This window comes from Perca flavescens, chromosome 13 (genome assembly GCF_004354835.1).
Source record: "Perca flavescens isolate YP-PL-M2 chromosome 13, PFLA_1.0, whole genome shotgun sequence".
Lineage (NCBI taxonomy): Eukaryota > Metazoa > Chordata > Actinopteri > Perciformes > Percidae > Perca > Perca flavescens.
In genome coordinates this window covers 5,790,641-5,804,163 of record NC_041343.1, presented here as the reverse complement: position 1 = coordinate 5,804,163, position 13,523 = coordinate 5,790,641, and the positions used below count along the sequence as shown (strand labels likewise).

Sequence of the window (13,523 nt, the reverse complement as noted above, 5' to 3'; positions counted from 1 at the left end):
AAAAAGCAACCTATAGAATCTACTCAATAAATGTGAGGTAACAATTTGCACTCAGTCTGTTTGGGTAGATTTCACCACATGTTTTCAGTGAAGCATATCTACATTTAACAGCTATGATACACTAAAAGAAATTAGGTAAAGTCTACCTAATATTTCTCAATACATTACACAACTGATTACTTATAAAAAGTAAGTAACATTACCTCTTGATTGTAAGCACTTAATACTTAATAATTGTTATTAATAATTGAACAATATGAGTAATTAATAATTACTTATTCAGGGAAGGTAAACTTTACTTAAAAAAATGTATTGTCAGACACAGGAGATATTTGATCATGTCAATTTCTTTTAATCAATGAAATGTTCAAAAAAATAAGGACAGGAGGAGGTACAAAAAGAACACTCTCCACTCTGCATATTCAACTGAAACAAGTTTCTTAAACCCTTCATATGTGGATTCCAGTTTGTTTGTTATACCAAACATGAACATCTTACATTTTTTTATATGTTTGAGGAACATATGCAGATATTTGCAAAGCCTTATGGGATTGTTGAAGATAACCAGTCAGTCTGTGCCTGAACAAAAAACAGCATTTTCCACATCTCAACACCGTGTCCCTTTGGTTAAATGAATTGACAGCCTAGTACCAGTCAGAAACACACTGAGTTCAGTCCTTGCTCAACCAATATGTATCTTTTGAATAACATTGATCCATGAGATGATATGCATTATTTGAATGTAGTGAATTTCAATGTGACACTGCTCTTTGGGAGATGAAATTGTCTGATTGCATTGTACAGTGAGCATTCTTCAGCACCAGTAGCAACAGTAAGTTCCCAGGAAACAGTCTGTGCCTGAATACGGTGACAAACAGTTCATCATTAGCTTACTTTTGAGACTCTGGACCTTCTTGAGCAGCTTTGCTCTGTCAAGCACCAAAAGAGTTTCTGAAATACTTTAAGTATACTCAAGCTTCTTGGAATACTCAAGTTTGAGAGCGTAGATCAATCCCATCAACAGCACACATGCCTTGGTTCGGTTTACACATACGTTTAGCACTTTGTTTCACTCCATCGCAATTAACACATGTTGTATGCTCCTTGGCTGCAGGATTATGGATCACAAGCACCTTCATGGTTTAGTCCATGTTGTCCTCATTTTCATCCTCCATGTTAAAAAAAGAAACGAAAATATGCACTTTTAAGTTAAGGACAATAACAAGATACTATCCCAATACATGATCATGTTTTCTTGGTTAAGCCAAATCAACCCAAGTAGAGTTTGTTTTTAATAATCAGCACCTCAATACAATTCAGTGACAAATTAAAACTGTGACTTTATTGCCTATTTCTCACCTCAAATGTTTTTAAAACCCTATTTTAGTAACTGATTAGCAGTAATGTGAGAAAGTTTGCATAAAGTATGTTGGTTTAAAAACCTGCATTATTAATATAACCAATTTACATTATGATTTTAATTGTGGATAGACCTCCTGCCTCATTACAAACTAAACTGACATTAGAAGGGGTGGCATGTCTGTCCCATAATGGTGGCTGTGCCAAGTATCCACAGTTTCTATGTAATATATATATATATGTATGTATGTGTGTGTTATCGGAAATTAAACAATTGTTTCAGGGCAACCCTATGTGTAACCATGTGATACCTTGAATTGATCGATAATTTAATAACATACCTAGCAATCTTGGATGAGATCTTCTTGATGTTTCCCAGGGTACTCAATGAGGCGACAAAAAACTGCATCCCTTTTTCTCTCTCGACACATTGGGACTGTGAATAGATGCATTTAGTGATTAACTTATTTCTACAAATTCTTTACACTTATTAAAAAAATAAAATATATATATATTAGGGCTGTCAAAATGAACGCGTTAATTTTTGCGTTAATTTTTTAATATTTAACTTGTTAAAAAAAATTAACGAAATTAACGCAGCTGTTTGTTTACTTCATGTGGCGGCTGAGAAACGTAATACGTCTCCATAACAGCGGCGCTACTCTGTATTGTTGCCCAAGTAATGAAAACCAGCAGCTGATTGGACGAACGCGTCACATGGGTTTGTTTTCTCCGGAAATCCAAAGCCAGACTGTCATGGCGGCCGTTCAGAATACGATCTCATATTGTACTAAGATAGTTCACTGAAACATGTTTCTGAAAACATTTTAAGCGAGAAATGGGCCGTGCAGTTGCTGAATCTGTCTTCATTTCAGCTCAACAAAGGTCAGTTTAGAAGATTTTCGTCAGATTTTGAGAGACTCTAGTCACCTCGCCCTGCCGCCGACTGAACTCTCGGCTCGTTGGAGATGAACTGCTCCTCGCCTGTAAAGTAGACGAGAGCAGGCGACAGCAGCCGGGGACGGTGACAAAAATCTGCTCTCAAGTCAGACAGTTTGTAGCCGTTTCAGCAGCCTTCAGCAGGACTAAATAAGCCAAATTGTTGCTGCTGTTGTTCTGAAAGATATTAAACATTCTGAACTTAGCAGAACCTTTCCTTGTTTGTTTTTTTCTTCATATTTGCAAAGTTAAGTGATTTAGCATTTAAATATCCATTATTATAAGCTTCAGTCTCAATTTTAAAAAAAGCGATTAATCGTGATTAATTACAGCAAATTGTGCAATTAATTAATACTTTTTTTTTAATCGATTGACAGCCCTATATATATATATATATATATATATATATATATATATATATATATATATATATATATACACACACACACACACACACACACACACACACACACACCTCATTTACAGTGTATTTGTGTATTGTAATTAGTGTATGCGTGTAACAGAGACTGACCAGTTGACCAGTCCTCACAGTTGAGTTCACCCTTTTTTATCCACCCCTATCTCAATTGTACTGTATATTAAATAACAAACGGATTTGGTAAGATGAAAGCTGAGTAAGCCAAACTTTATGTAGCTAAGGTTGACCTAAAATATATTTTCTCAAAAGCAGATAATGTCGGGGCTTATCAATACTATTAGGTAACCTTACTGTATCTATCTGGCTACCTAGCTAACGTTAGGTGACATTACCTGTAATGTTAGCTAACAGTTAGATTACATTTAGAGCCTACATGGTTCAGCCGTGAAAGCAATAACGTTAGATTGTGACACTGTCAAATGCCACAACAGGTAACGTTAGCTAGTTTGAAGTAACGTAACTAACATTTCTTCCAACAATCTCCACATTGCTATCGCTACGTTTTAGTAACATTAGAAGCTAACGTTAGCCTTTCAACTCTGGCATTAGCTAGCTAGCTGGCACTCGGTAGCTTGCTAACTTTTAATGACAGACTGCCATTGAGTAACTTGTAAGCCAAATATACACTCTAAACCAACCATTAAATAAGTTTATTACACACAGCAACCTGTTAAAAAGGAATCTTACCTTAGCTTAACCGAACAGCTTGACTCCAGTGTCCCGCCAGTGAAACGATAGATCTTGGCCAAGAACCAGCACTGACGCATGTTCACTTTGAACTGCAGACTTATCATTTTGGGGTAGATTTTATTATATTTGTTTAGGCTGCAAATGTTAATGTTATAAAATATGTAATGTAGGTAGAATTTACCCATTATTGTATATTTGCTTACTGACTAATATATTTGCAGTACAATTTAAACAATTTGCATGTGTTGTATTTACTACCCTCCAAAATCCGTTTTTACAGTGTATCTATCTATCTATCTATCTATCTATCTATCTATCTATCTATCTATCTTCTTCAGATAAGGTAGAGTTAAGAAATATCTAAATGACGTGTTCGTTCTGATTTCTGGAGGAAGGAGGAGAGGCTGGGGTCGAATTGAAAGTTAAGCAAAAGTTTTAATGAAACTGCATGAAAACAACAAGACAAAACACAATCAAACATAAAACATAAAACACTGCCAGCAGCAGACTGCAAAACATGCTTCCCCTGTCGGGTCACAGTTACCAACCATGCGACATGACAAAACAAATACACTGTAAACAGCGGACTGAATCCATGCTTCTCCTTGTGGAGTTACAGAAGAACAGTCTTGAATCATTCTCCTGATTACACATTTATTCCCTACACCTGGGTGGTTATTCAAATTAAATCTTTCCCTATTGGTCAGATGTCTCTCAAAAGAAAAGGTGTACGTTCCCAATCAGTGTCTTGAGGCTACACCCGGTCACAGGATCTTACCGAGACGGTGTCAATTGTTTCCAAACTACAGCAATACTCGTTCTTTGTCTTAATCACGTCTGGCTCAACGGGGGATGGCTCTCAAAGTTGTTTAAACAATAAGTCTTCTAGAGCTTCTAACTTTATGTTAAATAACAGACATGACCTAATTAATTCTTAAGAAGATTAGTTTGTGTGAGCCAGACCAATGCTGATTAGGTGTGGTGTGATGAAATCGGTATTGATTCAGTGTTTATTTAACTAAAAGTATATTTTTATCAGACATTACCAATGGTTTAACTTTTTATAACCTAACAGTAGTGGAAAAGAAAAAGAAGGAAATATCTTCAACGACCACACATGCAGCATAACAACGCATTCTCATGAATGGATTTGTATGATACCGTACAAAAAGTTATGCACAACAATTCATATGATATCCTACAAAATAGGCGACCAGTCACACGACAGTTAAGTCGAGCGTTCTTTACAGTCAAATTTAGCCGAGAAAGTGTTTCTGGGAGCCAGATACTAAACATAGCGAATAAAGAAATATGAAAATAGATAAAAAACAAAATCAAAAACCAAAACCGAATGCATTGTGAAATTGATGAATGTGATTCTTAATTTGCGTTAATGTGTGTGTCATTTTGTGTCACTCAGCATTTTGAGTTGTCAAATCGGTGAGGATGTTTTCTTCATCTGTATGTTTTCTAAAGTTGCAGTGCGTTTGCCATACTATTGCGTTGGATTACTGAATCTATTCAATGTGCCCATTATTGCTGATAGTCGTGAATAACATTTCTTATATAAGCAGTTAGAGCTTTTGCTGAGAGGGCTCAACACAGAGATCTAAGAAGTCCCAGTCTGGACGCAGACATTTTGAAGGACGCTCCAGATGTTTTTCAGACTGCGTTATTGTCAGATTCTCTGCTTGCTTTCATGATGCAGGCCTAATTGGATCAGACTGTCCTCAGATCTGAATTTGAGGAGGAATCAATGGGCGAGCTCAAGACAGCAAACAGAAAGAAGGGAGGAGAGAATGACAGTACAAAAAAGTGGTTTACATACTGTATAAAAATACATAGCCAGCACTGAATAAATAGACCAAAAACAACGTGCTTGTGTGTGTGTGTGTCTGTGTGTCATAAGATTTTCCAGCCATTGGTTATTTCCTGCTGCATATCAACAGAAGGTGGAATAGCTTTTTTCCATCTCAAAGCAGATAAACAACTTGTACCGACAAATGAAGAGAGGCTGAATTTAATGAAAAGGCAAAGAAGCAGGTCGCAAAATCAAAGCTAGAAACTACATTAGGTGTCGGCTTCACTATTTCTAGTCTCGCATTGCCAGACAGCACTGTGGAGTAAGGTCTTGTTACACCACACATACATTCATAACGCTCTGGGTTGTTTGCATTTCTTTAAAACAATCACAATCGTCTTGGGCGGCGTTAAGCTCTGGACGCAGCGACTGTAGCTCTGCTAAATAGTCTCAGGAAGGAACTTGTTTAGGTGGAACATTTGCACCCCGCAAAAGAAATCGCCACATACAATATTACATGAAGTTAACTGTTGAGACAATACAGTAAGGTGAGCTATTTAAATTAGCTGATACATGGTTAAACTTCATTGGCTCTTACCAGTGTATCACCGTGTGTACTTCGTCCACAGAAATCCCACCAATCAGCCCCAAAACGTCCCAGTTAGAGAGGAAATGCCCTAAACTTATTCTTTGAAAGCTTTACAATCATTCCCACAAAGAACCAAGCAGGCCTGTCTTGTTGGACAATCCACATTTTCTACAAAACTTGACATTTTCAGCGTGTAGCTTGCTAGCTCGAAGTTTGTTGTTGTTTCCAGAAGAGAACAGAGTTTGAGAACAGCAGAACACAGAGAGCTGAAGGTGACAGACTTAGGCAGGCAATTATAAGGGAAATGTACTACTGTTGATCCAGTCTACATTATTTCAAACTCATAAAGCAAAGGACTCTTCACCTTGACAGCCCCTCTGATCATAGAGCCAGAACCTCCACCCTCTATTCTCAGCTTATCCCTGTGTCTGTCTGTGTGTGTGTGTGTGTGTGTGTGTGTGTGTGTGTGTGTGTGTGTGTGTGTGTGTGTGTGTCCTGAATGCCAGCCAGCCAAGTTATCCTCGGTGGATTGGGAGATGTGTCACCTCCTGCCACTATCTGCTGAAGCTCAACTGTACATTTTCTGCAAATCTTTTTTTTAAGGCATTGCACATCACAAGGTTATCTCTTCCTTTTTTTTCCCCTTTTCAAGATGCTGAAGACCGCATAACATAATTACCTTTCATCTGTGAGTGCTCAATGTATTTCGGTGCTGCAGAGTTCGCCTGCACACCGAGATGATTTTCACATCAAAACTTCACTTAAAAGTCATTGCAAATGTTCAGTATGTTAAGTCCTTTGAGCTGCCATTAATGAGTCAAGTAATCAGCGTTTCACCAGTAACAGCAATAGTTTTTTACTCTTCTTCTTTTTCGTGCCACACTAGGATGGAAATAGGTTGTAATCCTGCTCTGTTCTTCAATTTCAGAGCAAAACCACAACCTCTTGAAGTTGTAGTAGCAGGAACAGATGTCTCAATCAGATTTAGTTATAATTGGAGTACAGTTTTGCCCATGTTTAATCTAACAACCACTGTTGTATCTCAAACTGTAACTAGGCCTACTTTACAACATAACCAGTACAACAAGTCCTACAAACCATACGACCACATAGGTTGTTTGTTCCTACTCTAAAACCCATAGAAGTGCTTCACAAATTAGCGCCCCGTAGCAGTGGCAGGAAATACCACCCACAAGAGTGTTTTCTGTGCTCATATCTAAATGTAACGGTTGCAATGTGTTACATTTAGGGACAAAACCTACTTTGTTAGGTTTAGGCAACAAAATGTCTTAGTTAAGGTCAGAAAATATCGTGGTATGGGTTCACATCAATACATTTGTTATGTAACTTCACTTCCATGTGTATATGCATTATGCAATTACACACGGGATGGAGAACGTGACGCAATTCTGTTGTAAGTAAAGTTAAAATAACGGGTTGCGAACATCCGTCTCCTGGTTGAAAGTCCTTTGTTTGATTGACCATCTTAACGGACTTTCTTGTTCGTAATACTGTGTTGCATCACTTCCTGCTTTGCTCCCGTCATAATGACTACGGCCACTAGAGGGCAGCACCTAACAATAAACGTAAATATGGGTCCTAATTGCTGCTCGTATAAACGACCTATGGGGTCTGTTTTTAGCAGGACAGTCTCACACAGGAAGGTATACTGTAGGCTACAGTACCAACACTAAATACACAACTGTATGCCTGTTAATTCCTAAACTTACAAAAGGAATTATGTAGTTTGCCTATCCTCTTTTTGTTGTTGTCTGAACCTCTCCAGTGTTGTTAGTAGTATGCTGTAATTTTGAAATAAATCACAGCTGATTTATAAAGTACGCCACTACAGAACTGACAGTATAGATTATTTTTAAATTCCAAGCTTGTTACCCCCTTCCCTAACTTTACATTGTGTTCCAATGTTGTATCTATCTTCTTAGTCAGGCGTTCGACTAGCCACATTGTTGACTGTATAACTATGTATTTATTGTCCTTGCCTTTGTGATTTATTGGGATTTACAGTTATTTATTGTGATTTTTATTGGGTATTGATGGGTTTTAATGTATTTATTCATTTGGCCTGTGAATCACTTTGTGACTCTGTCTGTGATCAGTGCTATATAGATAAATTTTACTTACTTATCATATGTACTAGTACACTGTTAATTCCAAAAGGGTACAGTGTGAATTGGGAAGAATTATGCCGTACGTTTCCATAGTCTAAAGCCTTACCTATTATTCACCCTTGGTGAAACACTATACATTCCATTTATATATATACATATAACCTACAGCATTGTTTTTGCATCCAAGTTTTATTAGACCTCATTTGACATGATCTTTTGCGCTAAACCAGTGTTTTCAGTTTGTGACAGAAAGTGGGGCAGGGGAAATAATTTACCAATTCAAAGAAATATTATAATTTATATATTTAATATTACTCGTCACTATGGGAATAACAGAAGCCCAAAAATCCTGACACTAAACAAAAATGGAATAATATTGCTGTAATGTTTCCATCCGCCCAGACATGCAGCCTGTACTGTAGCATCAAGTAGGCTCTTGAATCCTTCAGCTGTTAAATCTCTACAGACAGCAGACACATTTAATTGCATCCTTACATAAAACTGATGCCGTGTGCATACATATACGCCCTGTGTTTAATGTATGATAATGAACTTACATGCACAACAGGCAGATATTTATGATGGAATGTGAAACAAATTTGTTTTTGGTAGAATTCATACATTCTAGGCCTCAGGTTTTCTTACAATGGTTTAAACATACAGTAGAGCTCTGTTGTCTTGCCTCCATCTAGTGTTGAGCAGTGAAACTGCTTTCTGCTCTGCGAATCCAAACAGGTCAATAAAACAAGCTGCATCTTGTCTCACGTGTCAGTAGAAAAGGGCACAGACAACATTTCACGAATGAGTGGGGCAAGAGTTTTCTATATGTAACAAGGATACAAATCTGACAAATATGAAAGAGAAAACATGCAAGAAAATATGAAGTTCATGTGACGTAGTAACATAAGAATGAAGAGACTGGCCTCATGAAACGCATAACAGTGGAACACAGTTCATAGCCTTGAATATCAGTTTCATTATCTGTGTGGGATTTTACATAACATCAGTTCAAATGAAAAGTATATTCTTTTAAGAAACACTGTTTTTCAAAATAAACCTTGCTGGGTGACTTACAGTTTTTTATTAATATTTCTCTAACTTCAACATGACATCATGACTTCGCGTAAACAACAACTTTCCAAGTGGCGTCTTATCTGTGCGCATTTTGAGCTATCCGCGTGTATGTCTACGCTGTTTACAGTGGACGGCGTAGCCACGTGGCGTGTTATTGCGAGGCTACGTGTTATCGCGAGGTTACGTGTTATCGCGAGGCTACGTGTTATCGCGAGGCTACGTGTTATTGCGAGGCTACGTGTTATCACAAGGCTACGTGTTATCGCAAGGCTACGTGTTATTGCGAGGCTACGTGTTATCGCGAGGTTACGTGTTATCGCGAGGCTACGTGTTATCGCGAGGCTACGTGTTATCGCGATGCTACGGTTGGGTTTAGGAAAAAAAGAAATGGTTGAAAAGAATAAACGGTTGGGATTAGGAAAAGAAGAACGCGGAACACGAAGGAAACGTCACATGCGGGATGCAATCCCCGCATCTCCTGGGTGAAAGTCCTGTGTTGTTTGACCCATCCTCCACCCCAACCAACCTCCCTATGCGGATTTTCGCCGTTTCATATAACTTGCTACGGTGTCAATTCACGTGCAATCGCAAGGTAATGTAAGTCAATGGAGGCCAAACGGCGTTGATATGCGTCTTGATGACGCTCAATGGTGTTTTTTGCCCCCAACTGCTCCTTCCAGGCAGCGCTGCAACCGCTGCCTTCAAGGCACCTAACCCTAACCCTAACCAGTGCCTCCCAACGGTGCCTACCAGGCAGCGCTGCCTGGAAGGCACCGCTGCTTTGAAACATGTATCTTACATTGCTTGGTCTTGGACTAAGTGATTGTTACAATAACTTAACTGAAAGGAATTGCACCATGATTTGTTTAGGTGACTTAACAAATGTACTCGTATTTCTCCAGTAGTGAAACATTGGTCTTGTAGTGAAAGATGTTTACAAGCCAAGTAAAAGGAGAATCAGTTGCGTTGAATGCGAGATTTAATGATTTGCAAGTATGATCAGTTGGGAGTCTTGTACTCACCGCACCATACTATAGGCCTATGTCACGCAACAATTGAAGACCGGAAGAACGTCTCTGAGTGGGGATACGGCTCTTCCAGTTAGCTTTTTACAATGGCGGAGCCCGATAGATACTGCTGGACCAAGTCTCTCTGCTACCTGCCTGAAGTCACCTACGACGATGTGGTTGGGATTGTAAATGAACACTCTCAAAGTAAAAAACATTTTGAAAACGGCAAAAAAGGCAAAAAGGTACAAAACCGTGTACAGAAACTATCTGAGACTTCATTGGTAGAAGCTCGCTCTAGCCGTTTGCGGTTTCACGGGTATGGTAAACGTCTCTATGATAACAGTGAGTTGGACCAATCAGAGACGTTGCTGTTACGCTTAGGATTGTGGGTAGTGTAGTTTTTCTCCATAAGATCGCGGATAAAACATGGTTGATTTCATACAAACTTCTAGCTTCTACAGGAGCAGAAACTTTTGTTTCACAACCACATAGCTCGGGGTCAGTCTACCTCGGATGGTTTAGACATTATGACTGATAATCTAAATCCTTATGGAGGAGAAAGGGACTGTTGACCAGAAGTTCTGATTCCCTAATCCGGGTTCCGGAGGCAGGAAGTGGCCTTATTGACAGGGTTGGGTAGTAACGGATTACATGTAATCTGGATTACGTAATCAGATTACAAAAATCAAGTAACTATAATCAGCCTAGATTACAATAAAAAAATGTGTAATCAGATTACAGTTACATTGTTGAGGATTACCTGATTAAATTTTATCATGCAAACAATGCAACTTTTTTATGATAGCCTAACTAGGTTTTAATTTGGCAAGCAGTTTGTTTGTCCACTAGATGGTGTAGTTTCTTGACAAGAAAAAATTTCAAATCAAAACTCAAGATGGAGGAGCCGTCGACGTCAAAAGACAGACCTGTTTCAGTTGGGAAAAATGCATTTACTAGTTGGCAATATCGCCACAACTTTGATTTAACAGACAAACCGTGGGAAATAATAATGAGTATGTTGTGTGCAAGTTGTGCAAACCAAAAGTGCAAGTATTGTCAACGGTGCTAACATCTACTTCAAATCTGAAGAAACTCTTGGAAGTAAGTTAACATTAACATTACAGGAACATGCCCAGCATCGTTCAAACATTTCTAAACGGATATGTTCAGAGTACAGAAAGTACTTAGTAATAAATATAACGTTTTTCACACAAGAATGCTTTAATGAGAGCAAAACAATTTCTTAGATGTAATGAAATAATGAAGAGAAAAATAAAATGTCATTGATCAATTCTGTAGCTGTGTCTTTTACTTAAGGTGCATATTTATTGAAGTGATCTAAGAGTAGTAAGTAATATTAGTAATATTAGTAAGATTATGTTTTTGGTAATCCAACTGATTACATTACTGATTACAAAAATTGCCACGTAATTTGTAGTCAGTAATGGATTACATTTCAAAGTAATCAGACCCAACCCTGCCTATTGATAATAGTACCATAGTGACTAAGAAAAAAAAAAAAAAAAAAACTGTAACAGGTGTATATAACTTAATGTCAAGTCCTGCCACAAGTGTATCTCAGACAGGACAAGTAATGATTCAGGTTTAATGTGCCTGTTTGTAAATGTCATGGGAAAAAAAACAAAGTCTGTCACATCATGTCCTCTGGCACCTTCTCTTCCTTCACCTTCACCAATGATGTCATAACAGCACTGTGTGTGTGTGTGTGTGTGTGTGTGTGTGTGTGTGTGTGTGTGTGTGTGTGTGTGTGTGTGTGTGTGTGTGTGTGCGCGCGTGTGTACACAGTATGTAGAGCATCAACATGCATCTTGACTCCGAACGCTGACTCATCCCCATATATCACTCCCCCCCCCCCCCATCTTGGAATCATTTCACTCACGTACGCTTGTTTTCTTTTCCATCATCTTGGCAGCGGAGGGTGTCGAGGAGGCCGAGCAGTCTGAATGAAAGATGCATCACTGACAGGCTCACATGTCGGAGAAATGAGGTAAATCCTCAGGTGAGTCACCATTTAGCGCGAACGTTTGACCTTAAAGGACTTTCCTGCAGAGACTGGACAAACTGATTTTGGTAAATAGCCTACACGTGTACTTGGTTAATACATTTCACAGCAGGGCTAATGATTAGTTGTATTATCAACTCATCTGTCAGTTATTTTCTTGATTTGTCTACAAAATGTCAGAAAATTGTGCAAAGTTTTCATCACGGTTCCCCAGAGCCCAAGCCGACGTCTAAAGATGTCTTCTGAGCAACAGTCCAAAAACACAGAAGATATTCTGTTTACATCTTATTAGAAAACAAAAAGCAGCAGATCCTTCATTTTCTATCAATCGAGTAATCGACTAATCAACTACTCAACTAATCATTTCTGCTCTGTTTCACAGTGCAAACATTGAGATTATTCTCATGCGACATTTGCTATAAATGATTAATGGCGTCATTTTTGAACTTTTTAAATGTTAACTGAGATTTAACCACTTAAGCCCTGTTCACACGAAACCTCATGTGATTCATAAATTACCCACTTACCAACACCTTTGTTTTTTGTGCGGCACAGTCACACGTCATAAGTGAAGTCTGTATTTTACTCAAATTTACTGACATTATCCCCAACATATACAGATGACAGGGCTCTGTCAAAAACCTTTATTTAGAATTGCCAACGCAGCCAATACGACCCCAAATCACAGAGATGCTGATTCACACGAGACTAATGTCATTTGTTTTTGGCGAAATATGGTAGGTCATTTGTGGTGGAATTTTTACCTGACAAATTACAGACATGACAGATTCACACGGGCTTAAGGTCACAGATGACCTCCGTCATTATTACAAACTACTACAGATCCCCAGGTAACACCAGTGCTGTGCGAATAGAGCTTTAATTTGATAATCAGTTCTAATGAAATGTAGATCTTTTGTTGATTTTTCGATAGCAAATCCATAACTTCACAGTGAATATACTTCAAACTCGGTTTAATTCTCCCATTCTGTTGCCACTTTCTTTTTCTAAGGAAACAAAGAGCCAGGCTTTTTGCTCTCTTATTTACCTCCTGTGGAGCGACAGAAACAAGTGCGGTCTCAGCAGAATGGCACGGTTCTATCAGGCCACTTTACCTCTGGAGTCCCTTGAGGACCCAGACAAGTAGATAAACTGGCACTGTGTGTCTGCCAGAATGGGAGGAGGAAGAGACATGCCGTCACTGAGTGCTGTCAGCCTCTCTCGTCTCCCAATGGTGAGTCAAGGTTTTCTGGTGATTCACGTCTGTGAAGAAGCTCCACGACAGGCTCAAAGTGTAGTCACTCTCCTTCTTTTTCTCACCACAAATACCCTCCTCTTGCTATTATTCCACTCCTCCCCCTCCATTCATCTCTTTGTCCCTATTCCCTTTCCTTCCTGCCTGCTAATTGTTGCTGTACCACACCATTTATTTCTCCACCGAGCCTGCAGTAATTCTCTCCGGGCCAACTC

At 38.7% G+C, this 13,523-nt stretch overlaps 1 long non-coding RNA gene across 1 annotated transcript; it reads right to left on the bottom strand.

Annotated features, from left to right (window-relative positions):
* Positions 1–517: 517 nt before the first annotated feature.
* On the bottom strand, positions 518–1,777 carry LOC114567330 (uncharacterized). Its single transcript, XR_003694149.1, has 2 exons — positions 1,701–1,777; positions 518–1,169 (listed from the first exon to the last, which is right to left on the bottom strand). It is a non-coding gene; the product is annotated as an uncharacterized LOC114567330 (long non-coding RNA).
* Between the last annotated feature and the right edge of the window lie 11,746 nt (positions 1,778–13,523).